The 27,605-nt window shown below is 38.6% G+C and overlaps 1 protein-coding gene across 2 annotated transcripts in view; it reads right to left on the bottom strand.

Moving 5' to 3' along the window:
- The window catches only part of TMLHE (trimethyllysine hydroxylase, epsilon), a 116,792-nt gene that overhangs the window by 21,586 nt on the left and 67,601 nt on the right, over positions 1-27,605 (bottom strand). The window lies entirely within an intron of this gene.

The following is a 27,605-nucleotide window of genomic DNA, read 5'->3' as shown; positions in this document are numbered from 1 at the left end:
TTCCAGTTTTCTTCTTGTAATTGATTTCTAGTTTACCACTGTGTTCAGAAAAGATGCTTGAGGGGTGCCTGGGTGGCTCAGTCAGTTAAGCATCTGACTCTTGGTTTTGGCTCAGGTCATGATCTGTCATGGGATCCAGCCCCACATTTTAGGGCTATGCACTCAGTCTGGAGTCTGCTTCAGATTCTCTCTCCCTCTCCCCCTCTCTCTCTCTCAAATCGATAAATAAAATATTAAAAAAAGAAAAGATGCTTGATAAAATTTCAATCTTCTTAAATTTATTAAGGCTTTTTGTGGTGTAACATGTGATTTATCATGGAGAATGTTTCATGTGCACTTGAGAAGAATGTCTATTCCGCTTTTACTTTTTTAAACTTTTTTTATTATGTTATGTTAATCACCATACATTACATCATTAGTTTTTGATATAGTGTTCCATGATTCATTGTTTGCCTATAACACCCAGTGCTCCATTCAGTACGTGCCCTCTTTTAATATCTATCACCAGGTTAACCCATGCCCCACCTCCCTCCCCTCTAGAACTCTCAGTTTGTTTCTCAGAGTCCATAGTGTCACATGGCTCGTCTCCCCCTCCGAGTTCCCCCCCCTTCATTTTTCCCTTCCTGCTATCTTCTTTTTTTTTTTTTTAACATATAATGTATTATTTCTTTCAGAGGTACAGGTCTATGATTCAACAGTCTTACACAATTCACAGTGCTCACCATAGCACATACCCTCCCCAATGTCTATCACCCAGCCACCCCATCCCTCCCACCCCCCACCACTCCAGCAACCCTCAGTTTGTTTCCTGAGATTAAGAAGTCCTCATATCAATGAGATCATATGATACGTCTTCTCTGATTGACTTATTTCGCTCAGCATAATACCCTCCAGTTCCATCCACATCGTTGCAAAAGGCAAGATTTCATTCCTTTTGATGGCTGCATAACATTCCATTATGTATATAAAGATATATATATCTCTATCTATCTATCTATCTATCTATCTATCTATCTATCTATCTATATCTTCTTTATCCATTCATCTGTTGATGGACATCTTGACTCTTTCCATAGTTTGGCTACTGTGGACATTGCTGCTATAAACACTGGGGTGCACGTACCCCTTTGGATCCCTACATTTGTATCTTTGGGGTAAATACCCAGTAGTGCAATTGCTGAGTCGTAGGGTAGCTCTATTTTCAACGTTTTGAGGAACCTCCATACTGTTTTCCAGAGTGGTTGCACCAGCTTGCATTCCTACCAACAATGTAGGAGAGTTCCCCTTTCACTGAATCCCTGCCAACATCTGTTGTTTCCTGACTTGTTAATTTTAGCCATTCTGACTGCTGTGAGGTGGTATCTCATTGAGGTTTTGATTTGGATTTCCTTGATGCCAAGTGAAGTTGAGCACTTTTTCATGTGTCTATTGGCCATTTGGATGTCTTCTTGGAAAAAATGTCTGTTCATGTCTTCTGCCCATTTCTTGATTGGATGATTTGTTCTTTGAGTGTTGAGTTTGGTAAGTTCTTTATAGATTTTGGATACTAGCCTTTATCTGATATGTCATTTGCAAATATCTTCTCCCATTCTGTCGGTTGTCTTTTGGTTTCATTGGCTGTTTCCTTTGCTGTACAAAAGCTTTCTATCTTGATGAAGTCCCAATAGTTCATTTTTGCCCTTGCTTCCCTTGCCTTTGGTGATGTTTCTAGGAAGAAGTTGCTGTGGCTGAGGTCGAGGAGGTTGCTGTCTGTGTTCTACTTTAGGATTTTGATGGACTCCTGTCTCACATTTAGGTCTTTCAACCATTTTGAATCTATTTTTGTGTGTGGTGTAAGGAAATGGTCCAGTTTCATTGTTCTGCATGGGGCTGTCCAATTTTCCCAGCACCATTTGTTGAAGAGACTGTCTTTTTTCCATTGGACATTCTTTCCTGCTTTGTTGAAAATGAGTTGACCATAGAGTCAAGGGTCCATTTCTGGGCTCTCTATTCTGTTTCATTGATCTATGTGTCTGTTTTTGTGCCAGTACCATACTGTCTTGATGATTACAGCTTTTTAATAGAGCTTGAAGTCTGGAATTGTGATGCCACCAGCTTTGCTTTTGTTTTTCAACATTCCTCTGGCTATTCAGGGTCTTTTCTGGTTCCATACAAATTTTAGGATTATTTGTTCCATTTCTCTGAAAAAAGTGGATGGTATTTTGATAGGGATTGCATTAAATGTGCAGATTACTCTAGGTAGCATTGACAGCTTCACAATATTTGTTCTTCCAATCCATGAGCATGGGACGTTTTTCCATTTCTTTGTTTTCCTCAATTTCTTTCATGAGTGTTTTATGGTTTTCTGAGTACAGATTCTTTGCCTCTTTGGTTAGATGTATTCCTAGGTATCTTCTGGTTTTGGATGTAATTGTAAATGGGATCAACTCCTTAATTTCTCTTTGTTCTGTCTTGTTGTTGGTGTGTAGGAATGCCACTGATTTCTGTGCATTGATTTTATATCCTGCCACTTTATTGAATTCCTGTATGAGTTCTAGCAGTTTTGGGGCAGAGTCTTTTGGGTTTTCCACATAACGTATCATATCATCTGCAAAGAGTGAGAGTTTGACTTCTTCTTTGCAGATTCGGATGCCTTTTATTTCTTATCTGAATGCTGTGGCTAGGACTTCTAGTACTATGTTGAATAGCAGTGGTGATAGTGGACATCCCTGCCGTGTTCCTGACCTTAGTGGGAAAGCTCTCAGTTTTTCCCCATTGAGAATGATATTTGCTGTGGCTTTTTCATAGATGGGTTTTATGATATTGAGGTATGTACCCTCTATCCTTATACTCTGAAGAGTTTTAATCAAGAAAGGATGCTGTACTTTGTCAAATGCTTTTTCTGCATCTATTGAGAGGATCGTATGATTGTTTTTTCTTTTATTAATGTATTGTATCACATGGATTGATTTGTGGATGTTGAACCAACCTTGCAGCCCAGGAATAAATCCCACTTGGTTGTGGTGAATAATCCTTTTAATGTACTGTTGGATCCTATTGGCTAGTATTTTGGTGAGAATTTTTGCATCCATGTTCATCAAGGATATTGGTCTGTAATTCTCCTTTTTGATGGGGTCTTTGTCTGGTTTTGGGATCAAGGTAATGGTGGCCTCATAAAACGAGTTTGGAAGTTTTCCTTTCATTTCTATTTTTTGGTACAGTTTCAGAAGAATAGGTATTAATTCTTCTTTAAATGTTTGGTAGAATTCCACTGGGAAGCCATCTGGCCCTGGGCTTTTGTTTGTTGGGAGATTTTTGATGACTGCTTCAATTTCCTTAGTGGTTATAGGTCTGTTCAGGTTTTCTATTTCTTCCTGGTTCAGTTTTGGTAGTTGATACATCTCTAGGAATACATCCATTTCTTCCAGATTAATTTGCTGGCATACAGTTGCTCATAATATGTTCTTAAAATTGTTTGTATTTCTTCAGTGTTGGTTATGATCTCTCCTCTTTCATTCATGATTTTATTTATTTGGGTCCTTTCTCTTTTCTTTTTGGTAAGTCTGGCCAGGGGTTTATCAATCTTGTTAATTCTTTCAAAGAACCAGCTCCTAGTTTCGTTGATCTGTTCTACTGTTCTTTTGGTTTCTATTTCATTGATTTCTGCTCTGATCTTTATTATTTCTCTCCTCCTGCTGGGTTTAGGCTTCATTTGGTGTTCTTTCTCCAGCTCCTTTAGGTGTAGGGTTAGGTTGTGTATTTGAGACCTTTCTTGTTTCTTGAGAAAAGCTTGTATTGCTATATACTTTCCTCTTGGGACTGCCTTTGCTGCATCTCAAAGATTTTGAACAGTTGTGTTTTCATTTTCATTGGTTTCCATGAATTTTTTTAATTCTTCTTTAATTTCCTGGTTGACCCATTCATTCTTTAGTAGGATGCTCTTTAGCCTCCATGTATTTGAATTCTTTCCGACTTTCCTCTTGTGATTGAGTTCTAGTTTCAAAGCACTGTGGTCTGAAAATAGGCAGGGAATGATCCCAATCTTTTGGTACCAGTTGAGACCTGATTTATGACCTAGGATGTGATCGATTCTGGAGAATGTTCCACAGGCACTAGAGAAGAATGTGTATTCTGTTGCTTTGGGATGGAATGTTCTGAATATGTCTGTGAAGTTCATTTGGTCCAGTGTGTCATTTGAAGTCTTTATTTCCTTGTTGACCTTTTGCTTAGATGATCTGTCCATTTCAGTTAGGCGGGTGTTAAAGTCCCCCACTATTACTGTATTGTTGTCAATGTGTTTCTTTGCTTTTGTTATTAATTGCCTTATATAATTGGCTACTCCTGTGTTAGGGGCATAGATATTTACAATTGTTAGATCTTCTTGTTGGATAGACCCTTTAAGTATGATGTAGTGTCCTTCCTCATCTCTTATTATAGTCTTTGGTTTAAAATCTAATTTGTCTGATATAAGGATTGCCACCCCAGCTTTCTTTTGGTGTTCATTAGCATGGTAAATGATTTTCCACCCCCTCACTTTCAATCTGGGGGTGTCTTTGGGTCTAAAATGAGTCCCTTGCAGACAGCATATCAATGGGTCTTGTTTTTTTATCCAACCTGATAGCCTGTGTCTTTTGATTGGGGGCATTTAGCCCATTTACATTCAGGGTAACTATTGAAAGATATGAATTCAGTGCCACTGTATTGCCTGTAAGGTGACTGTTACTGTATATTGTCTCTGTTCCTTTCTGGTCTATGTTACTTTTAGGCTCTCTCTTTGCTTAGAGGACCCCTTTCAATATTTCTTGTAGGGTTGGTTTGTGTTTGCAAATTCCTTTAGTTTTTGTTTGTCCTGGAAGCTTTTTATCTCAATTTCTCCTTCTATTTTCAATGACAGCGTAGCTGGATATAGTATTCTTGGCTGCGTATTTTTTCTCATTTAGTGCTCTGAATATATCAGGCGTCCTTTCCGGCTTTCCAGGTCTCTGTGGATAGGTCTGTTGCCAATCTAATGTTTCTACCATTGTAGATTATAGATCTCTTATCCCGAGCTGCTTTCAGGATTTTCTTTGTCTCGAGACTCATAAGTTTTACTATTAGATGTTGGGGTGTTGACCTATTTTTATTGATTTTGAGGGGGGTTCTCTGTGCCTCCTTGATTTTGATGCCTGTTTCCGTCTCCAAATTAGGGAAGTTCTCTGCTATAATTTGCTCCAATATACCTTCTGCCCCTCTCTCTTTCTTCTTCTTCTGGGATCCCAATTATTCTAATATTGTTTCGTCTTATGGTATACTTATCTCTCGAATTCTGCCCTCATGATCCAGTAGTTGTTTATCTCTTTTTCTCAGCTTCTTTATTTTCCATCATTTGGTCTTCTATATCACTAATTCTCTCTTCTGCCTCATGTATCCTAGCAGTTAGAGCCTCCATTTTTTTTTTTAAATATTTTATTTATTTGACAGAGAGAGACAGTGAGAGAGGGAACACAAGCAGGAGGAGTGGGAGAGGGAGAAGCAGGCCTCCTGCCGAGCAGGGAGCCCGATGCGGGGCTCGATCCCAGGACCCTGAGATCATGACCCGAGCCGAAGGCAGTCGCTCAACCAACTGAGCCACCCAGGCGCCCCAGAGCCTCCATTTTTGATTGCACCTCATTAATAGCCTTTTTGATTTTGACTTGGTTAGATTTTAGTTCTTTTATTTCTCCAGAAAGAGTTTCTCTAATAACTTCCATGTTTTTTTCAAGCCCAGCTAGTATCTTTAAAATCGTCAATCTGAACTCTAGTTATGACATCTTACTAATGTCCGTATTGATTTGGTCCCTGGCAGTCAGTACTGCCTCTCGTTCTTTTTTTTTTTTTGGTGGTTTTTTTCCCTCTTGTCATTTTGTCCAGAGGAGAATAGATGAATGAGAGAACAAAATGCTAAGAGGGTAACAATGACCCCAGAAAAATATACACTAAACAAATCAGAAGAGACCTTCCAGAAAGTGGTCGCTTTTCTTTTTAGGGAGTTGCTGCTATTCTTTTCTTCGATCTCCTGTTGAGTTCGTCGGTGTTCAGAATGGTTTGATCCCTATCTAGCCAAATTCCTGGGAACAGACGAAATTTAGGTCTCCTACTCCTCCGCCATCTTGCTCCTCTACATCTGTATTCTGCTGCTTTTAGATGGAATGTCTTCTATTAAGTCCATCTGGTCTAATGTGTCATTTAAGGATGATGTTTCCTTACTGATTTTTGTCTGTATGATCTATCCATTGATATAAGTGGAGTATTGAAATCCCTTGTCAATGTTTTACTGTCAATTTCTCCCTTTAGGTCTGTTAATATTTGCTTTATATTTTGGCGCTCCTATGTTAGGTGCATATATATCTACAAATGTTATATCTTCTTGTTGGATTGACCCCTTTCTCATTATGTAATGCCCTTCTTTGTCTCTGTTTTAAAGTCTATTTTGCCTGATATGAGTACAGCTACACCAGCTTTCTTTTTGTTGTATCCATTTGCATGTAATATCTTCTTCCATCCCTTCACTTTCAGTCTGTGAGTGTCCTTATATCTGAAATAAGTCTCTTGTAGGCAGCATATAGATGAGTCTTATTTTTTTTTAACCAATCAGCCATTCTATGCCTTTTGTTTAGAGAAATTAGTACATTTACATTTCAAGTCATTATTAATAGGTATATTCTTTTTTCCAAGATTTTATTTAAATGCAAGTTAGTTCACATATAGTGTAGTATTAGTTTCAGAGGTAGAATTTAGTGATTCATCAGTTGCATATAACACCCAGTACTCATTACATCAAGTGACCTCCTTAATGTCCATCACCCAATTACCCCATCCTCCCTCCCACCTCTCCTCCAGTGATACTCAGTTTTTCCCTATATTTAAGCCTCTTATGGCTTGTCTCTCTCTCTGTCTTTTTTATTTTTCCTTCCCTTCCCCTATGTTTATCTGTTTTGTTTCTTAAATTCCACATATGAGTGAAATGATATGGTATATGTCTTTCTCTGACTTATTTCACTTAGCATAATACACTCTAGTTCCATTCATGTTGTTGCAAATGGCATGATTTCATTCTTTTTGATGGCTGAGTAATAGTCCATTTTACACACACACACACACACACACACACACTACATCTTTATCCATTCATCAATTGATGGACATTTGGGCTCTTTCCATGTTTTGGCTGGTGTGGACATTGCTGCTATAAACACTGGGGTGCGTGTGCCCCTCGGAATCACTGTTTTTGTATCATTTGGATAAATTCCTAGTAGCAATTGCTGGGTTGTAGGTTAGTTCTGTTTTTAATTTTTTGAGGAACCTCCATATTGTTTTCCACAGTGGTTGTGCCAGTTTGCATCCCTACAAACAGCGTAAGAGAGTTCCCTTTTCTCTGCATCCTTGCCAACATCTGTTGTTTCCTAGTTAATTTTAACCATCCTGACCAGCGTGAAGTGGTACCTCATTGTGGTTTTGATTTGTCTTTGTCTTTCCCTGATGATGAGTGATGCTGGACATTGTATGCATGTGTCTGTCAGGCATTTGTATGTCTTTTTGGTGGAATCTCTGTTCATGTCTTCTGCCCATTTCTTTACTGGATTTTTTATTTTTTGGGTGTTGAGTTTGGTAAGTTCTTTATAGATTTTGGATACAAGCTTTTTATCCGATACGTCATTTGCAAATATCTTCTCCCATTCTGTGTGCTGCCTTTTAGTTTTCTTGACTGTTTCCTTTGCTGTGCAAAACATTTTTAATTTTAATTTACATCCTTTCTTGATAAAAACCCTTAAGAAAGTAGGGATAGAAGGAACATACCTCAACATCATAAAGGCCATATATGAAAGACCCACAGCTAATATCATCCTCAATGGGGGAAAACTGAGAGCTTTTCCTGTAAGGTCAGGAACAAGACAGGGTTGTCCACTCTCACCACTGTTCAACATAGTACTAGAAGTCCTAGCCTCAGCAATCAGACAACAAAAAGAAATAAAAGGCATCCAAATTGGCAAAGAAGAAGTCAAACTTTCACTCTTTGCAGATGACATGATACTCTATGTAGAAAACCCAAAAGACTCCCCCTAAAAATTGCTAGAACTGATAGAGGAATTCAGCAAAGTCACAGGATATAAAATCAATGCATAGAAGTCAGTTGCATTTCTATGCACCAATAATGAAGCAGCAGAAAGAGAAATCAAAGAATCGATTCCATTTACAATTGCACCAAACCTAGGCATAAACCTAACCAAAGAGGTAAGAGACCTGTACTCTGATAACTATGGAACACTTATGAAAGAAATTGAGGAAGACACAAAGAAATGGAAAAATATTCCATGCTCATGGATTGGAAGAACAAATATTGTTAAAATGTCTATACTTCCCAAAGCAATCTACACACTCAATGCAATCCCTATCAAAATAACACCAGCATTTTTCACAGAGCTAGAACAAACAATTCTAAAATTTATATAGAATCAGAAAAGACCCCAAATAAAAGAAAAGCGAAGTGGGAGGCATCACAATTCCAGACTTAAAGCTGTATTACAAAGCTGTAATCATCAAGACAGTATGGTACTGGCACAATAACATACACACAAGTGGAACAAAATAGACAATCCAGTAATGGACCTACAACTCTATGGTCAACTAATCTTCAACAAAGCAGGAAAGACTATCCAATGGAAAAAAGTCTCTTTAACAAGTGGTGTTGGGAAAATTGGACAGCCACATGCAGAAGAATGAAACTGGACCACTTTCTTACAGCATACACAAAAACAAATTCAAAATGGATGATAGACCTAAATGTAAGGCAGGAATCCATCAAAATCTTAGAGGAGAACACAGGCAGCAACCTCTATGACCTCAGCTGCAGCAACTTATTAGATATATCTCTGGAGGCAAGGGAAACAAAAGGAAAATGAACAATTGGGACTTCATCATGATAGGTGATTCTTATTGCCATTTTTTCCACTGTTTTCTGGCTGTTTTTGTAGTCCCTCTTTTCTTGCTTTCTTCCCTTGTGGTTTGAGACTTTCTTTGTGTTGTATTTAGATTCCTTCCTCGCTATCTTTTTTGTATTTGGTATAGGTTTTTGCTTTATGGTTACCATAAAATTCACACACAACATTCTGTATATATAACAGTCTATTTTAAGTTGATGTAACTTAATTTTGAATGTATTCTAGAACTCTACAATTTTACTCTCCAGTTACATTTTGTGTTCTTGATGTCTCCTTTTACATCCTTTACATCTTTTTATATTTCTTGTATCTTATATACATCTTTTATATTTCTTATCTAATTATAATTAATTTTCCTACTTTTGTCTTCACACTAGCTTTATAAGTGATTGATACAGCACCTTTACTATATATTTACCTTTACCATTGAGATTTACTTATATATATTTTTTTGTTACTAAATAGTGCCTCTTTTTTTTTTTTTAAACTTAAAGAAGTCTCTTTAACACTTCTTGTAAGGCCACCTTAGCTTTTGCTTATCTGAAAAACTCTGTCTCCTTCAATTCTGAATGATAGCCTTACTGGGTATTCTTTTTTTTTTTTTTTTAAGATTTATTTATTTGAGAGGGAGAGAGAGAGAGAGCGTGAGCAAGAGTGCATGAGTGGGGGGAGGGGCAAAGGGAGAGGGAGAGAGAAAATCCCAAGCCAACTCCCCACCATCCCACAACCTTGAGATCATGACCTGGGCTGAAATCAAGAGTCAGATACTCAACCGACTGAACCACCCAGGCACCCCAAGAGTATTCCTGGTTGAAAGTTTTTACTTTCAGTTTTTTGGGTATATCATGAATATATCATGCAGTGGCCTACAAAGTTTCTGCTGAAAGATCTGCTTATAGTCTTATGGGGAAATCCCTTGTGTAACAAATTGTTTTTTTATTGCTTCTTTTTAAGATTCTCTTTTTAACTTTTGACAATTTAATTATAATGTGTCTTGGAATGGATCTCTTTGGGTTCATCTTACTTGGAATTCTACGTTTCCTTGACTTGGATGTCTGTTTCCTTCCCCGGGTTAGGGTAGTTTTCAGCCATTTTCTCTTCAAATACATTTTTCTGCTTCTTTGCCTCTCTCCTTCTGGGACCCCTATAAGCCAATTGTTATTCTGTTTTTGTCATATAGGTCCCTTAAGCTAAATTCACTTTAAAAATTCTTTTTCTTTTTGCTACTCTGGGTGAATTCCACTGCCCTATCTTCTAGACCACTGATCTGTTTTGTTTCACCTAGTCTGTGTTGAACTCCTCTAGTATATTTTTTCAGTTGTTATTATATTATTCATTGCTTGATTTTCTGTTTGTTTCTATGTATTAGGCAAAACAGCTACCTCTCCCAGTCTTGAAGAAGTGGCACTGTGTAGGTGATGAATCAATTTATTGTTCAACTTTGCACTAGCTGTTGGTTGTCTCTTGAACCTTTGTAGTTGTCTAAGCAGCCTGATTTATTCTTGATAAATCCCCATAGTTGAGGATTTGCCAAGACATATCAATGTTCCAAGGGGAGGGATCTTAGTTAGCACCTAGTTTCAGACTGATTAGAAGCCAAACCCTCAGGCAACAGCTTTTAAAGTATATAAATATATACAGTCCTGTGAAGCCACAATTGTAAACCCTGCTAACCTCCAGACCAGAAGATCTAATGGTAACCCCTGGGTGATAATTAAAAAAACTGGGGCTCCAGATGGGTATATAAACTTTTTTCTGGGGGGTACCAGTGACCTGTAGCAAAACCAGGGAAGAGTGCAAGGATGGTATCTTGCTGCTTATGTTCCTGAGAGTTCCTCTGCAGTCTCTGGATGTGTGGCAAGCCTGAAGTCTGTCCCTCAGGCTGAAGTTCCAGGACAAGTAAATAGCCTTTTTCACATAAAGACTAGGGGTGTGTTTCAGTCTACTATCTGCACAGTGCCCTGGGGGTGGTAGTCTGTCATTTTTTACTGTTATAGTCCTGTGATGCCCAGAACACAATCCCTCATTATGGGCCAGGTGATCAAGGGGCATCCCCCGTGTGGATTACATGTGCCCACTGGCTTTAGCAATGACCCTGGAGAGCATGGGGGGGGGGGCATGCCCACCGGCTTTAGCAAAGCAGTGGGAAAATGCCTTGGCTACACATGCCTACCTGTCAGTGTGGCGTGGGAAAGGGCCATGTCAGCACCTACCTGCCAGTTCCAGCAAGGCAGCAGGAGAATGCCATGGCCACTAGTATCCTTTGGTCTCAGCAATGCAATGGGAGTGTGGTGCAACTGCATGTGCCCACTGGCTTCAGCAGGGCAGTGGTAGAATTCCATGACTACTCACCCCTGCCCCTCCAGCAGATGTTTTAAAATAAGGAACTGAATCTCCTTCACATATAATCTAGGTACTTTTCAATGTGCTGCTTTTGTTCTGGGTCCTGGGGTGAGTGAGACTATATGCAAGTCCTTTAAAGGCAGTATTTCAGTTCCATACAGCCCTTTGTGTCCCCTGGATGTAAGTCCCATTGGTTTCCCAAGCTGGACATACTTTTTAAAAAGATTTCATTTACTTATTTGAGGGAGAGAAAGGGAGAGAGAGAGAATGAACAAGCAGGGGGAGTGGCAGAGGGAGAGGGAGAAGCAGGCTCCCTGCTGAACAGGGAGCCTGACGTGGGGCTCAATCCCAGGACCCTGGGATCATGACCTGAGCTGAAGGCAGACGCTTAACCGAGTCACCCAGGCACCCCAAGCTGGATATATTTTGGATTAGTCTCTCTGGTATAGGTCCCAAGGGTTGGGGTACCCCTCTCTCCTCCAGGAAAAACTCCAGACTTGTGAGATCCCTCCCAACTGTGGGTCACTGTGCTGGGGATAGGGTTTTTGGATGTGGTCCTTTTATCCTTTGTTGTGGAGGAGTAGTTCAGATAGTTTTCATTTTTTTTTCTGAGGGAATTGTTCCATATGTAGCTTTAGATTTGTGTATCCATGACAGGAGATGGGTTCAGGGTCTTCCTATGCTGATATCTTGGACCACCCCCCAAAGAAGTTCATTATATAATGAGAAAGAGGTCTAACAAGAGGATATAACGTTTATAAATATCTATGCACCCGGGGTACCCGGGTGGCTCAGTTGGTTAAGCATCTAACTCTTCATTTTGGTTCAGGTCATGATCTCAGGGTGGTGAGATCAAGTCCTGTGAAGGGTTCTGTGCTCAGCATGAAGTCTGCTTGTCTCACCCACTCCCCCAACTTGTACTCTCTCAAACAAATAAAATCTTAAAAAAAATAAATATCTATGCACCCAACATAGCACCTAAATATAATGCAAATATTAACATAACTTAAAGGAGAAATTAAAAATACAATAGTAGGGGACTTTAATACTCCACTTGTATAGTGTGTAGATAATTCAGAAAGAAAATCAATATGGAAACATTGGACTTAAATGACACGTGAGACCAGATCAACATTCCATCCAACAGCAGAACACACATTCTTCTCAAGTACAAATGGAACATTCTTCATATGTTAGGTTACAAAACAAGTCTCAGAAAATTTTAAAAGACTGAAATCATAGCAAGCATCTTTTCTGATCACAATGTTATTAAACTAGAAATCAATTACAAGAAGAAAAGTGGAAAGTTCACAAATATGTGGAGATTAAACAACATGTTACTGAGCAACCAATGGGTAAAAGAAAAATCAAAAGAGAAATTAAAAACGTCTTTAGGAAAATGAAAATACAACACACTAAAAGTATTGGGATGTAACAAAAGCAGTTCTAAGAGTGAAATTCATGGTGATAAACACCTACATTAAGAAACAGGGGGCAGCTGGGTGGCCCAGATGGTTAAGCATCTGCCTTTGGCTCAGGTCATGATCCCAGGGTCCTAAGATCGAGTCCCGCATCAGGCTCCCTGCTCAGCGGGCAGCTTGCTTCTCCTTCTGCCTTTGCTCCCCACCTTTCTGTCTCTCATGAATAAATAAATAAAATCTTAAAGAAAAGAAACAAGGAAGACCTCAAGTAAACAGCCTAACTTTACACCTCAAGAAACAAGAAAAAGAACAAACAAATCCCACAGTTAGCAGGAGGAAGGAAATAACAAAGATAAGAGTGGAAATAAATGAAATAGCGATGAAAAACAATAAAAAATGTCAACAAGACTAAGAGTTTTAAAAAAGACAAACAAAATAGACAAACCTATAGCTAGACTTACCCAGAAAAAAGAGGGCTTAAACAAATAAAATGGTAAAGGAAAGAAGACACATTACAACTGATAGCACAACAATACAAATGATCATGAGACTACTATGAACAATTACATACCAACAACTTGTACAACCTAGAAGAAATAGATAAAATTTCCTAGAAACATACAACCAACCAAGATAAATCATGAATAAATAGAAAATCTGAACAGATAAGTTATTAGTAAGGAGATTGAATTAGTAATCAAAAACCACCCAACAAAGAAAAGTCTATGACCAGATGGCTTCACTGGTGAATTCTACCAATGTTTAAAAAAGAATTAATACCAACCATTCTCAAACTCTTCCAAAAAGTTGAAGAGAACACTTCTAAACTGATTTCATGAAGCTAGCATTGCTCTAATACCAAAACTAGATCAAGGACACTACAAGAAAAAAAAAATATAGGCCAATATCACTGACGAATATGATGCAGAAATCCTTGAAAAATAGCAAGCCAAACTCAACAATATATTAAGCAGATCATACACCATGTTCAAGTGGGATTTACTCCAGGGATTCAAGAATGGTTCAACATCTGCAAATCATCAATGTGATACACCACACTAACAAAATAAAGGATAAAGATCATATGATCATCTCAATAGATGAAAAAAAAAAAAGCATTTGACAATATTTAACATCCACTCTTGATAACAACTCTCAATGAAGTGGGTATAGAGGAAACATACCTCAACATAATGAAGGCTAAATATGAAAACCCCACAGCTAACATTATAAACTTAGTGATGAAAAGCTGAAAGCTTTTCCTCTAAAGGAGAAAGACAATAATGCCCATCCTCATCACTTTTATTTCACATAGTAGTAGAAGTTCTAGCCAGGGCAATTAGGTAAGTAAAAGAAATAAAAGGCATCCCCCAATCAGAAAGGAAGAAGTAAAACTGCCTCTATTTGCAGATGACATGGCATTATATATAATGTTAGAACTAATAAACAAATTTAGTGAAGTTGCAGGATACAAAATTGATATGCAAAAATCAGCTTCATTTCTATAACCTAAAAACAAACCATCAGGAAGAAAAATTAAGAAAACAATCCCATTTACAATTGTATGAAAAAGAATAAAATATCTAGGAATAAATTTAACCAAGGAGCTGAAACCTATAAGACACTGATGAAAGAAATTGAAGATGACACAAATAAATGGAAAGATATTCTGATCTCATGAATTGGAGTAATTAATATTGTTAAATATCCATACTATCCAAAGCAATCTACAAATTAAATGCAATCCCTATCAAAATTCTACTGGCATTTTTCATAGATACAGAAAAAGCAATCCTAAAGTTTGTAAGGAACCACAAAGACCCCAAATAGTCAAAGCAATCTTGAAAAGAACAAAACTGGAGGCATCACATTTCCTGATTTCCAACTATTTCACAAAGCTATCATAATCAAAACAGTATGATCCTGGCATAAAACAGAATTGAGAGCCCAGAAATAAGTCTATTCATATATGGTCAACTAGCATTTAACAAAAGAGCCAAGAATTCTCAATGGGGAAAGAATAGTTTATTCAATAAATAGTATTGGTAAAACAACAGCTGCATGCAAAACAATGGAACTAAACCCCTATCTTACACTGTACACAAATATCTATTCAAAATGGATTAAAGACTTGAATGTAAGATGGGGTAATTGGATGACAGGCACACGATGTGATAAGCACTGGGTGTTATATGAAACATTGAACTCTACATCTGAAACTAATAATGTACTATATGTTGGCTAATTGAATTTAAATGAAAAAACAAATCATATATCTGATAGGGAGTTAATATTTGAAATATATACAGAACTTGTACAACTCAATAGCAAAAAACACAAACAATCTGATTAAAAAATAGGCAGAGAAAATGAATAGACATTTTCCCAAAGAAGACATACAAATATCCAAGTACATGAATAGGTACTTAGTAACACTAACCATCAGGGAAATACAAATTAAAACCGCAATGAGATATCACCTCACACCTGCTAGAATAGCTATCATCAAAAAGATAAGAGATAACAAGTGTTATGAGGATATGAAGAAAAGGGAATCCTTGTTCACTGCTGATGGGAATGTATATTTGTGCAGCTATTATAAAAAGTAGTGTGAATGTTCCTCAAAAAATTAAAAAATAAAACTACTAGGGTGCCTGGGTGGCTCAGTCAGTTAAGCGACTGACTCTTGATTTTGGCTCAGGTCATGATCTCAGAGTCATGAGATTGAGCCCAGTGTCAAGCTCCATGTCGAGCAGGGAGCCTGCTTAAGTAAGGTTCTCTTTCTCCCTCTCCCTCTCCCCCTCTCCTGCACCTCCCCCACTTGTGCACACATGCATGCTCTTGCTCTCTCTCCCTCAAAATAAAATGGACTTATTCTTAAAAAAATAAAATAAAACTACCATATGATCCAGAAATTCCACTTCTGACCATGTATCTGAAGGAAATGAGATCACTATCTCAGAGATACATGCACCTACATACTCACTGCCACATTATTTATGATAAGCCAAGACATAAAAACAGCCCATTTATCTATCAATAGATGAATGGCTAAAGAAAATGGAACATTATTCAGCCATAAAAAGGAAGAAAATCTTGCAGTTTGTGGCAACATGGATGGACCTTGAGGGCACTATGGTAAGTGAAAAAGTCAGAGAAAGACAGTACTGCATGATTCCACTTACATGTGGAATCTAAAAAACAAAAAACTGAACTCATTGAAACAGAACAGACTGGTGGTTGCCAGAGGTGGGGATGGGGGCATGTAAGAAATAGGTGATGGTCAAGAGGCACAAACTTCCAGTTATAAAATAAGTAAGTTCTGGGGATGTAATGTACAGCATGGTGACTATAGTTAACAATAGTGCATTGCAGAGAAGCAATAAAGATAGTGGAGGAGTAGGGGATGCTATTCCAACCGGTCCCCTGAATTGGGGATTGAGCTGGATATCTACCAGACCACTCTGAATACCCATGAAATCAGCCTGAGATGTACTCAGATATATCTGGACCTCTACAAACAGAATATCGCAGGTGGTTGGTTTCGAGGTATGAAGTGGGGAGCCGTGATTCCGACGGCAGATATCAGAAGATAAACAGAAGGGGGAGGGAGCCGTGGGGATCCTGCACTGCTGGTGAGCAATAGCCTCCTGCAATGGGGACAGGGCACCGACTCAGACTGGTAGCAGCAGGGAAAGGTCTTTAGGGCAGCCCCCCAGACTGAAACCTGGAGGGGTGGGGCCATGCATGCAAACTGGGGGCGGCTGGCAGTTTTAGAAGCACAAAGGACAGGGATGTGCCCCCGTGCCCTGACCTGGAGGCGAGGACTGGGAGCCCTGCTGAGGGGTGCACAACCCAGGATGCTGCAGTTTATAGCAGCACAGACAGAAATGGAGAGACTGGCCTGGAGAGCTCACTGAAGAACAGACTGCGATCTCTCTGCTCTGAGGCAGTGTTGGAAATGATCTTTTCTGCTCTGACTCTCAGAAGAGATGCGGAGAGCCACCAGGGAAAGCAGCCAGAGAACAAAAGTCCCAAAAAACCGGTTTTCACTGAGCCCACCCCCTCCCCACAGGGGGCAGGGCAACTCTGCCCAAACAGGGTTACCTGAGTAACAGCACAGCAGGCCCCTCCCCCAGAAGATAGGCTGGGAGAACAAGAGGCCGACAACCCTAAGGTCCCTATAAAACAGGTGCATCTTGCTTGGGTTATGGTCAATAATTCAGACTCTGTACATTCCCTCAATCAACCCTCAAGAGAACTGTGAAAAACAGAATGCCACAACAACCACTGGTGCATGTTCGCTCAGACTCCGAGATCTCTGAGAAAACTCGAGATTGCAGGGTTAAAAATAACCTGAAAGGATCAGAGTGAAATGCCTTTGGGACATGTGTGGTCAGTTCTAAAGTACGCAGCAGAAGATGTTTTGTAGATAGGAAGCCAGCTGTAAACAGCACACTGTGCACTCCCTTCTTTGTTCCCTTGTCCTGTAAACAGCACACTGGGCACTCCCCTCTTTGTTCCTTTATTCTGTTTTAAAGATTCTTACGTGCTTGACTAATCCTGGGTACGTGGAGGAATGTGCCTTACTATGCCCCTGCTGTAGAAGGTATATAAGAGTATGGAAAATAAACCTCGGTACCTCGGGCTGTTTGCTGGGGGTCCCCTGTGCCTCGCTATACTGTCGCCTCTTTTTCTCAGTTCCTTTGCCGCCCCAGGTCCCTGACTCTCAGAGGTCGACACAGAATGACGAAGAGGAACCCCCAAAATAGAAGACTCAGACTGTGACTTCTGCCACAGATTTACAAACGGATATAGATGTAACCAAGATGTCGGAAATGGACTTCAGGGTAGCACTATGAAGACAATAGCTAGAATGGAGAAATTGATTAATGGCAACATAGAGTCTCTAAGGGCAGAAATGAAAGCTGAATTGGCAGAACTTAAAAATGCTATCAATGAGATCCAATCTAACCTAGATAATCTAACAGCGAGGCAGAAGAACGAATTACTGATCTAGAAGACTAATTGATAGAAAAGAAGAAAAAGAGGAGGCCATGGAAAACAACTCACAATCCATGAAAACAGAATCAGAGAAATAAGTGACACCATGAAATGTTCCAGTGTCAGAATTATTGGGATCCCTGAGGGGGTGGAGAGAGAGAGAGGACTAGAAGATATATTTGAGCAAATTGTAGCTGAGAACTTCCCTAATCTGGGGAATGAAACAAACATTCATGTCCTAGAGACAGAGAGGATCCCTCCCAAGAACAAGGAAAACAGGCCAATGCCCCAGCATGTAATAGTAAAACTCACAAATCTTAAAACAAAGGAAACCATCTTAAGGGCAGTCAGGGGGAAGACATTCCTTACGTACAGAGGGAGGAACATCAGAATAACGTCAGACCTATCCACAGAGACCTGGCAAGCCAGAAAGGCCTGGCAAGACATTCAGGGTACTAAACAAGAAGAAAATGCAGCCAAGAATACTTTATCTGGTAAGGCTGTCATTTAGAATGGATGGACAGATGCAGAGCTTCCAAGACCGGCAGAAACTGAAAGAATATGTGACCACTAAGCCGGCCCTGCAAGAAATATTAAGGGGAGTTCTATAAAAGGAGAAAGACCCCACGAGTGATATACAACAGCAATTTACAGGGACAATCTATAAAAACAAGGTCTTCACAGGCAACATGATGACAATTAATTCATATCTTTCAATAATCACTCTCAACCTGAACAGCCTAAATGCTCCCATAAAATGGCACAGGGCTGCAGATTGGATAAAAAGACAGGACCCATCCATATGCTGTCTACAAGAGACTCATTTTGAACCTAAAGATACACCCAGACTGAAAGTGAAGGGATGGAGATCCATCTTCCATGTCAGCAGACCTCAAAAGAAAGCTGGGGTAGCAATTCTTATATCAGACAAATTAGATTTTAAACTAAAGACTGTAGTTAGAGACACAGAAGGTTATGATATCATTCTTAAACGGTCTATCCAAAAAGAAGATCTAACAATTGTAAATATCTACACCCCCAACATGGGAGCAGCCATCTACATAAGCCAACCATTAACCAAAATAAAGAGTCATATTAATAATAATACATTAAATGTAGGAGACCTCAAAATACTCCACTCTCAGCAATAGACAGATCATCTAAGCAGAAAATCAACAAAGAAACAAGAGCTTTGAATGACACACTGGACCAGATGGACCTCATAAATATATACAGAACATTCCACCCTAAAACAACAGAATAACTCATTCTTCCGGTGCACACACGGAACTTTCTCCAGAATAGACCACATACTGGGTCACAGATCAGGTCTCAACTGATACCAAAAGATTGAGATTATTCCCGGCATATTCTCAGACCACAATGCTTTAAAACTGGAACTTAATCACAAGAAAAAATTTGACAGAAATTCAAACACTTGGAAGCTAAAGACCACTCTGCTCAAGAATGTTTGGGTCAACCAGGAAATCAAAGAGGAACTTAAACAATTCATGGAAACCAATGAGAACGAAAACACATCGGTCCAAAACCTATGGGATACTGCAAAGGTGGTCTTAAGGGGGAAATCCATAGCCATCCAAGCCTCACTCAAAAAAATAGAAAAATACCGAATTCACCAACTAAGTCTACACCTTAAAGAGCTAGAGAAAAAGCAACAAATGATGCCTAAGCCACGCATTAAAAGAGAAATAATTAAGATTAGAGCAGAGATCAATGAATTAGAAACCAGAAACACAGTACATCAGATCAACGAAACTAGAAGCTGGTTCTTTGAAAGAATTAATAAGATCAATAAACCACTGGCCAGACTTATCCAAAAGAAAAGAGAAAGGACCGAAATTAATAAAATTATGAATGAAAGGGGAGAGATCATGACTAACACCAAGGAAATAGAAACAATTATTAGAAATTATTATCAACAACTATATGTCAATAAACCATGCAATCTGGATGAAATGGATGCCCTCCTGGAAACCTATAAGTGGCCAAGACTGAAACAGGAAGAAATTGACAATCTGAATAGGCCAATAACCAGTAACGAGATTGAAGCAGTGATCAAAAACCTCCCAAAAAACAAGAGTCCAGGGCCTGATGGATTCCCTGGGGAATTCTACCAAACATTCAAAGAAGAAATAATACCTAGTCTACTGAAGCTGTTTCAAAAAAATAGAAACAGAAGGAAAACTTCCAAACTCATTCTATGAGGCCAGCGTTACCTTAATCCCCAAACCAGGCAAAGACCCCATCAAAAAGGAGAATTTCAGACCGATATCCCTGATGAATATGGATTCCAAAATCCTCAACAAAATCCTAGCTAATAGGATCCAACAATACATTAAAAGGATCATCCACCATGACCAAGTGGGATTTATCCCCAGGATGCAAGGGTGGTTCAACATTCGTAAATCAATCAATCGTATAGAACACATTAATAAGAGGAGGGAGAAGAACCATATGGTCCTCTCAATTGATGCAGAAAAAGCATTTGACAATATACAGCAGCATCCTTGCCTGATTAAAACTCTTCAGAGTATAGGGATAGAGGGAACATTCCTCAAGTTCATAAAATCCATCTATGAAAAACCCACAGCGAATATCCTCCTCAATGGGGAAAAGCTGAGAGCCTTTCCCTTAAGATCAGGAACACGTCAAGGATGCCCACTCTCGCCACTATTGTTCAACATAGTACTAGATGTCCTAGCAACAGCAGACAACAGAAAGAAATAAAGGTATTCAAATTGGCAAAGAAGAAGTCAAACTCTCTCTTTTCGCAGACGACATGATACTTTATGTGGAAAACCCAAAAGACTCCACCCCCAAAATTACTAGAACTCATACAGCAATTCAGTAATGTGGCAGGATACAAAATCAATGCACAGAAATCAGTTGCTTTCTTATACACTAACAACGCAACTGTAGAAAGAGAAATTAGAGAAACAATTCCATTTACAATAGCACCAAAAACCATAAGATAACTCAGAATAAACCTAACCAAAGAGGTAAATGACCTATACTCTAGGAACTACAGAACACTCATGAAAGAAATTGAAGAAGACACAAAAAGATGGAAAAACATTCCATGCTCATGGATCAGAAAAATAAACATTGTTAAAATGTCTATGCTACCCACAGCAATCTATACCTTCAATGCCATCCCGATCAAAATTCCAATGACATTTTTCAAAGTGCTGGAACAAACAATCCTAAAATTTGTGTGGAATCAGAAAAGACCCCGAATCGCCAAGGAAATGTTGAAAAAGAAAAACAAAGCTGGGGGCTTCACGTTGCCCGATTTCAAGCTATATTACAAAGCTGTGATCACCAAGACAGCATGGTACTGGCACAAAAACAGACATACAGACCAATGGAACAGAATAGAGAACCCAGATATGGACCCTCAACTTTATGGTCAAATGATCTTTGACAAAGCAGGAAAAAATATGCAATGGAAAAAAGATGGTCTCTTCAATAAATGGTGCTGGGAAAATTGGACAGCCACATGCAGAAGAATGAAACTCGACCATTCTCTAACACCCTACACAAAGATAAACTCAAAGTGGATGAAAGACCTCAATGTGAGACAGGAATCCATCAAAGTCCTAGAGGAGAACATAGGCAGTAACCTCTTTGACATCGGCCACAGCAATTTCTTTCAAGATACATCTCCAAAAGCTAGTGAAACAAAAGCAAAAATGAACTTTTGGGACTTCATCAAGATAAAAAGCTTCTGCACAGCAAAGGAAACAGTCAACAAAACAAAGAGGCAACCCACAGAATGGGAGAAGATATTTGCAAATGACACTATAGACAAGGCTGATTTCCAAGACGTATAAAGAACTTTTCAAAGTCAACCCCAAAAAACAAATAATCAAGTCAAAAAATGGGCAGAAGACAATGAACAGAAACAATGAATCATGGAACACTACATCAAAAACTAATGATGTAACGTATGATGATTAACGTAACATAATAAAATAAAATTTAAAAAAAGGAATAAAATGATTTCTGGACTTTTGCACACAGTGACATTATTATATTATTGTGCAATTAAAAATTTTTTTCTTCATTGATATGATGCAAGAAAGACCTGGAAGTACAGGAAAGCAAATAAAGCAGATGCTCTTTTTTTTTTTTTTAAGATTTTATTTATTTATTTGAGAGAGAGAATGAGATAGAGAGCATGAGAGGGGGGAGGGTCAGAGAGAGAGGCAGACTCCCTGCTGAGCAGGGAGCCCGATGCGGGACTCGATCCAGGGACTCCAGGATCATGACCTGAGCCAAAGGCAGTCGCTTAACCAACTGAGCCACCCAGGCGCCCGCAGATGCTTTTTTTTGATAAAAGAAGTTAGGAAGGCTTAATGAAGCTATTCCTATTATGACTTGACAAATATTTTCCAAGTAAAGAGAGTTCAGTGATTGAATGGAAAATGCATTTGATGGATTTCAGTACTGTGGTATAAGTGAAAGATGATTGGCATTTTAGTCAGATAGATCACCATTACAATCCCAGTTCAAATGTGTGACTTGAAGGTATTTGATCTCTTTGAACCTGTTTCCTCATCTGAAAACTGAGAATAATAATAACAACCTTATATGGTTATCAGGATAATATAAAGCCTTATATATTATGCATTATCACTGTGCCTGACACACAGGTCTATAATGTTAGCTAAAATAAACACTATTTAGCTCTCTCAAGCTATAGAAACAAGCCCTAGAAACCATAAAAGTCTTCACAGTGAGTTAGCTATACTCAGACTTGGAGGAAAGGATTAGACTAAGCTTTGAATAATAATGGCTGAAGGACAGGAAAATAGTTCTATCTAAATATTTGCATTTTAATATCCTTTGCTCTAAAGTTTAATAAATTTTAAAATTTGAATAGTCATTGCATCTGTTACAATATCCCATTTATAGAAAAAGCTTCTTTATATATAAAGCATGCTATATTTTTATTTTATTAAACAATACTGAGACTATGTTCTGCTTCTGGTAATGGTTAAGTAAACTCCTATTGGATCAGCCCCCTCCTTTCATAGGTGACAAGTAAAAACTCTGGATTAAATACAAAAAATATCTACCTGAAGGTACTGTAGAGGTAGACTCTGGAGTTGAACTAACACTTGGAAGAAAGGAACCGCACTGGGTAAGTTTCCCATTTTTATGACATCTAGCCTGAGGGAATGCCACAACCCGCACCATATTGGGCAGCTGAAACCCCCAAAAGACTCTCAGTTTTTCTGGCCTGAAGAACCAGAGGACAGGTATAGTGCAACCACTGCCACCAAAAAGTGAAGAGAAAATCCTGGAAAGGAATCAGAGAAGGAGAGCACCAAACTCTATGTATAAACTCTGCTCAAATACCTGAATGGATGACCCCCTAAATTGCACATGGTAAAGAAAAACTCCCAGTATTACATTTAGGGATAAAATAACTGAACAGAAATTTGAGCTATGAAAAAACAGAGTTTGAATTTTGAGTACAAATTAATAGCTTATTTTTAAAAAAACACAAAAGCCAACATTCTTTGGAGAAATATAACAGAATCTAGAGTCTCAATGACATAATATTCACATTCTCCAAATAACAATCCAAAATTGTTCAATGTAACAAGAACTAGAAAAATGTGACCTCTTATGAAGGGAAAAGATGCCAAATGTCAATCCTGAGATGTCTCATATGTTGGAATTACCAGACAAGGATTTTAAAACAGGTATTTTTACTACATTAATGAGGTAAAAAAAATATGCTTGTAATGAAGGGATAGAAACTCTTAACAATGAAATAAAAAGTATAAAAAAGAGCCAATTGTAAATTTTAGAACTGAAAAACATATCTGAATTAAAACATTTACTAGATGGGCTTAACAATAATAGAATAATGTTGACAGATAAGGGTATGTTAATTTGGAAACAATAATTTCATCTGATCTAGCTGAAGAAAAGATAGAAAAAAACTGAAAAGAAACTGAACAGAACATCAGGGACCTGTGGGACAATATTAAAAGGTCTGACATGTATATAACTAGAGTTCTGGAAAGAGAAGAGAAAAAAGGGCAGAAAAAAATTTTGAAGAGATAAAGACCAAAATTTGGTGAAAGACATAAACTTACAGATTCAAAAAGTTCAGAGAGAATTCCCATTAGGATGAATACAAAAAGAACCATACCTAGGAACATTATAGTCAAATATTTGCAAACCAAACATAAAGAGAAAATGTTGAAAGCTGCCAGAAGAAAAGGTACATGGTGCATAAACTAAAATATAATTCAATAAAATATATTAAAACAATCCATAAGAAGGTATGAAAGGAGGAACAGAGAAAATAAATAGATCAGGGAAAGAGAAAAAAAAAGATTACAAATAAAAATATACTTACATTAAATGTTAATGGAGTAGGCACAAGGATAGACATTATGTCAATGTTATAGTATTGAGAATCAGAAATAAACCCATATATCTATGTACTATTGATTTTCAGTAAGAGTGCCAAGACCATTCAACAAAGGAATGAATAATCTCTTCAACAATACTGCCAGGACAAATGGACAGCCACATAAAAAAAAGTGAGGCTGGGCCTTACCTTACACCATCAACAAAGAAAAATTAACTAAACATTTAGAGAAGTAAAGGTAAGAGCTAAAAGTATAAAACTCTTAGGATAGATCATAGGAGTAAATCTTCATGATCTTGGATTAGGCAAAGCCTTCATAGATATAAAAAAAAAAAGAGCATAAGCAACAACAAAAAAAGATAATTTGGGCTTCATCAAAATTTAAAACTTTTAGCATATCAAAGAACACACTCAAGAAAGTAAAAAGACAAGCCACAGACTGGGAGAAAAATAGTTGCAAATAATGTATCCAATAAGGAACTTGTATTCAGAATATTTAAAGAACTCAAAACTAACCAACAAGAAGACAAATGATACAATTTAAAAATAGGCAAAAGATTTGACAAATAGTCAAGAGCATATGAAATAATGCTCAACATCATTAGTCATCAGGGAACTGCAAATCAAAACCACAATGAGATACTACTTGGAACACAGTCATCCTGCAAGCTCCCATCCCTCACTTTCATCTTGTATAATCTATATGCTCTTAATCCTGCTTTCACTGGCACCCAGACTTCTTTTGCATAATCACACCGACTTGCTGATTGCCTGCTTCCCTGGTTGCACTATGAGAGGTGGTCTATTGTTTGCTCAGCAATTCTAGTCCAGCTCCCACCTAGCCAAACCAGCAAACTTCTCTGATATCAGGTGGTTGAACCATGCTTTCTTTGAGGTCTGAACCTCTTCTAGGTTTATTAATCCTTAGATACTCTGCCTCAGACCTAGGGTACTATACTGAATTTCCTTATATCTTATAATTACTCTTCTATTATAGCCCCATAATTCCTTATATTAAGCTACTGTGTGGAGGTCAGCTGGGAAGATGTTGGAGTAGGAAGACCCTAAACTTGTCTCCTCCTATGGATACAACTAGATAACAATCACATCAGTGTAAATAACCCAGAAAATGGATATGAAGACTGGCATAACAAACTCCATAATTAAAGAAGAAAGGAGGCCACACTGAAGAGGGTAGGAAGGGTGGAGATGTGGTGGGGAGCAAAACGGGCCACAGCCATCTGTGGTGGGGAGGGAGCCACTGGCTTGGAGAAGGGCAAAAAACAGACTTTCACACTGGAAAGTCCACACAGGGAAGATGACTCTCCATAACATTTGGCTTTGGAAATGAGAAGGGTTGAATTTCATGAGTTCATACAACCAGCAGGACTTCAAGTGTGGAATTTAAAAAACTGGAAGCTTGGCTCTGGGAAAGCCCACAGGGTGTTAGGAAGTTGAGTTCCTGCCCTTAAAGAGATAGCAGAACAAATGGCCCTCAGAGATATAGCATGGAAGCAGAAGGTGAAAAACACCAGGGGCAGATGGAAGGAAGAGTGATTTGCTCACCTGAGAGCATGGCCCAGAGAGGCAGGGATGACAGGGAGACCCCTCCAGGAATAAAGGAGCTGGCAGGCACCACCTCCCTCCCCCAAACCCCAGCATAAACACAAGGCTATTTGTGGAAACCAGTACCCCCTCACACTTCTGCGGATCAGCCCTATCCAGTCACACTTCCTCTGTCCCAGTGTGGTGGGCCCCTTCCCCCAGAAAACAGCACAAAACACACCAACACCTCACCTCCTGACCTGCACAACTTGCAGGACCTCAGTTCCAGAAGTGGCAGAAGGTCTGATTTTGCAAGCAGACCAGCATACACCTTGTTAAAATGAGCCCCACCCCTGCTGGGAACCAAACAGTACCCACAACAGGCAAAGAGAGCCTCTTTAGACAATTGGACTGAAGGAAAAAGAGACCAGGACTAAAAAGCAGAGCATACACAACACACATAGGAGACAGTCCCTGAAACTCCAGGCCCTGGGGAACAGGGGACACTGAACTCCAGGGCACTACAGGACCTCTTCTTCATAAGGTCGTTACCACCAAGAGCAAGAGACATAGCTGATGTTCCTAATACAGAGCAATAGGAACAGAGTTAGACAAAATGAGGACACAGAAATACGTCTCAAATGAGAGAACAGGACCAAACCACAGCAAGAGATATAAGCAAAAATGGTTATGAGTAATACACTCAATAGAGAATTTAAAGCAATGATCATAAAGATACTCACTGGACTTGAGAAAAGAGAGGAGGACAACAGTGAGAGCCTTAACAAAGAGATAAAAAAAAAAACCATTCAGAGATGAAGAACACAATACATGAAACTAAAAATACACTTGATGGAATAAATAGCAGGCTAGAGGAAGCAAAGGAGTGAATTGGCGACCTAGAAGACAGAGTAATGGAAAATAATCAGGTTGAGAGGAAAAAAATTATGCAAAATGAGAATAGTCTTAGGAAACTCAGCCACTCCATCAAGCATAATAACATTCACATTCTAGGGATCCCAAGAGACTAACAGAGAGAAAAGGGGACAAAAACTTATTTGCAGAAATAATAGCTGAAAACTTCCTTAATCTGGGGAAGGAAACAGATATCCAGATGCAGGAGGCAGAGAGATTCCTCCCCACCAAAATCAACTCAAGAAAGTCCACACCAAGACACATAGTAATTAAAATGGCAAAAAGTAGCGATAGGGAAAAGATTTAAAAGCAGCAAGAGAAAAGAATACAGTTACATACAAAAGAAACTCCCATAAGACTATCAGCAGATTTTTCAGGACAAACTTTGCAGGCCAGAAGAGGGTGGCATGATATATTCAGAGGTCTAAAAGGAAAAAATCTTCAGCCAAGAATGCTCTACCCAGCAAGGCTATTGTTCAGAATAGAAGGAGAGATAAAGAGTTTCCCAAACAAAAACTAAAGGGGTTCATGACCACTAAACAAGCCCTATAAGAAATATTAAAGGGGACTCTGAGTGGAAAGGAAAGACCAAAAGTGAGAGTATAAAAAGTAAAACACAAAAGCAGTAAAAATAAGTATTTCTCTAAAAATCAGTCAAGGGAGTCATAAAATAAAAGAATGTAAAATATGACACCATATACCTAAAACATGGGGGAGGAGAGGAGAAAAGAATTGGTTCAAACATAAACGACCATCAACTAAATATAGACTTCCATATGCAGAAGATATTATATACAAACCTAATGGTAACCACAAATCAAAAACCAGTCACAAATATGCAAAGAATAAGGAGAAAGGAATCCAAGTATATCACCAAAGAAAGCCAGCAAAACTGAAAGAGAGCAAGAGAAAAAATGATCAGAGAAAAACTACAAAAACAACCAACCACAAAACAAGTAAGAAAATGGCAATAATACATATTTATCAGTAATTACTTTGAATATAAATGAACTGAACAATCCAATC

This window comes from Mirounga leonina, unplaced genomic scaffold (assembly GCF_011800145.1).
Source record: "Mirounga leonina isolate KUSES-001 unplaced genomic scaffold, KU_Mleo_1.0 Mir_101799, whole genome shotgun sequence".
In the NCBI taxonomy this organism is placed as follows: Eukaryota; Metazoa; Chordata; class Mammalia; order Carnivora; family Phocidae; genus Mirounga; species Mirounga leonina.
The sequence above is the reverse complement of the archived record's forward strand: the minus strand, read 5'-3'. Positions and strand labels throughout refer to the sequence as shown.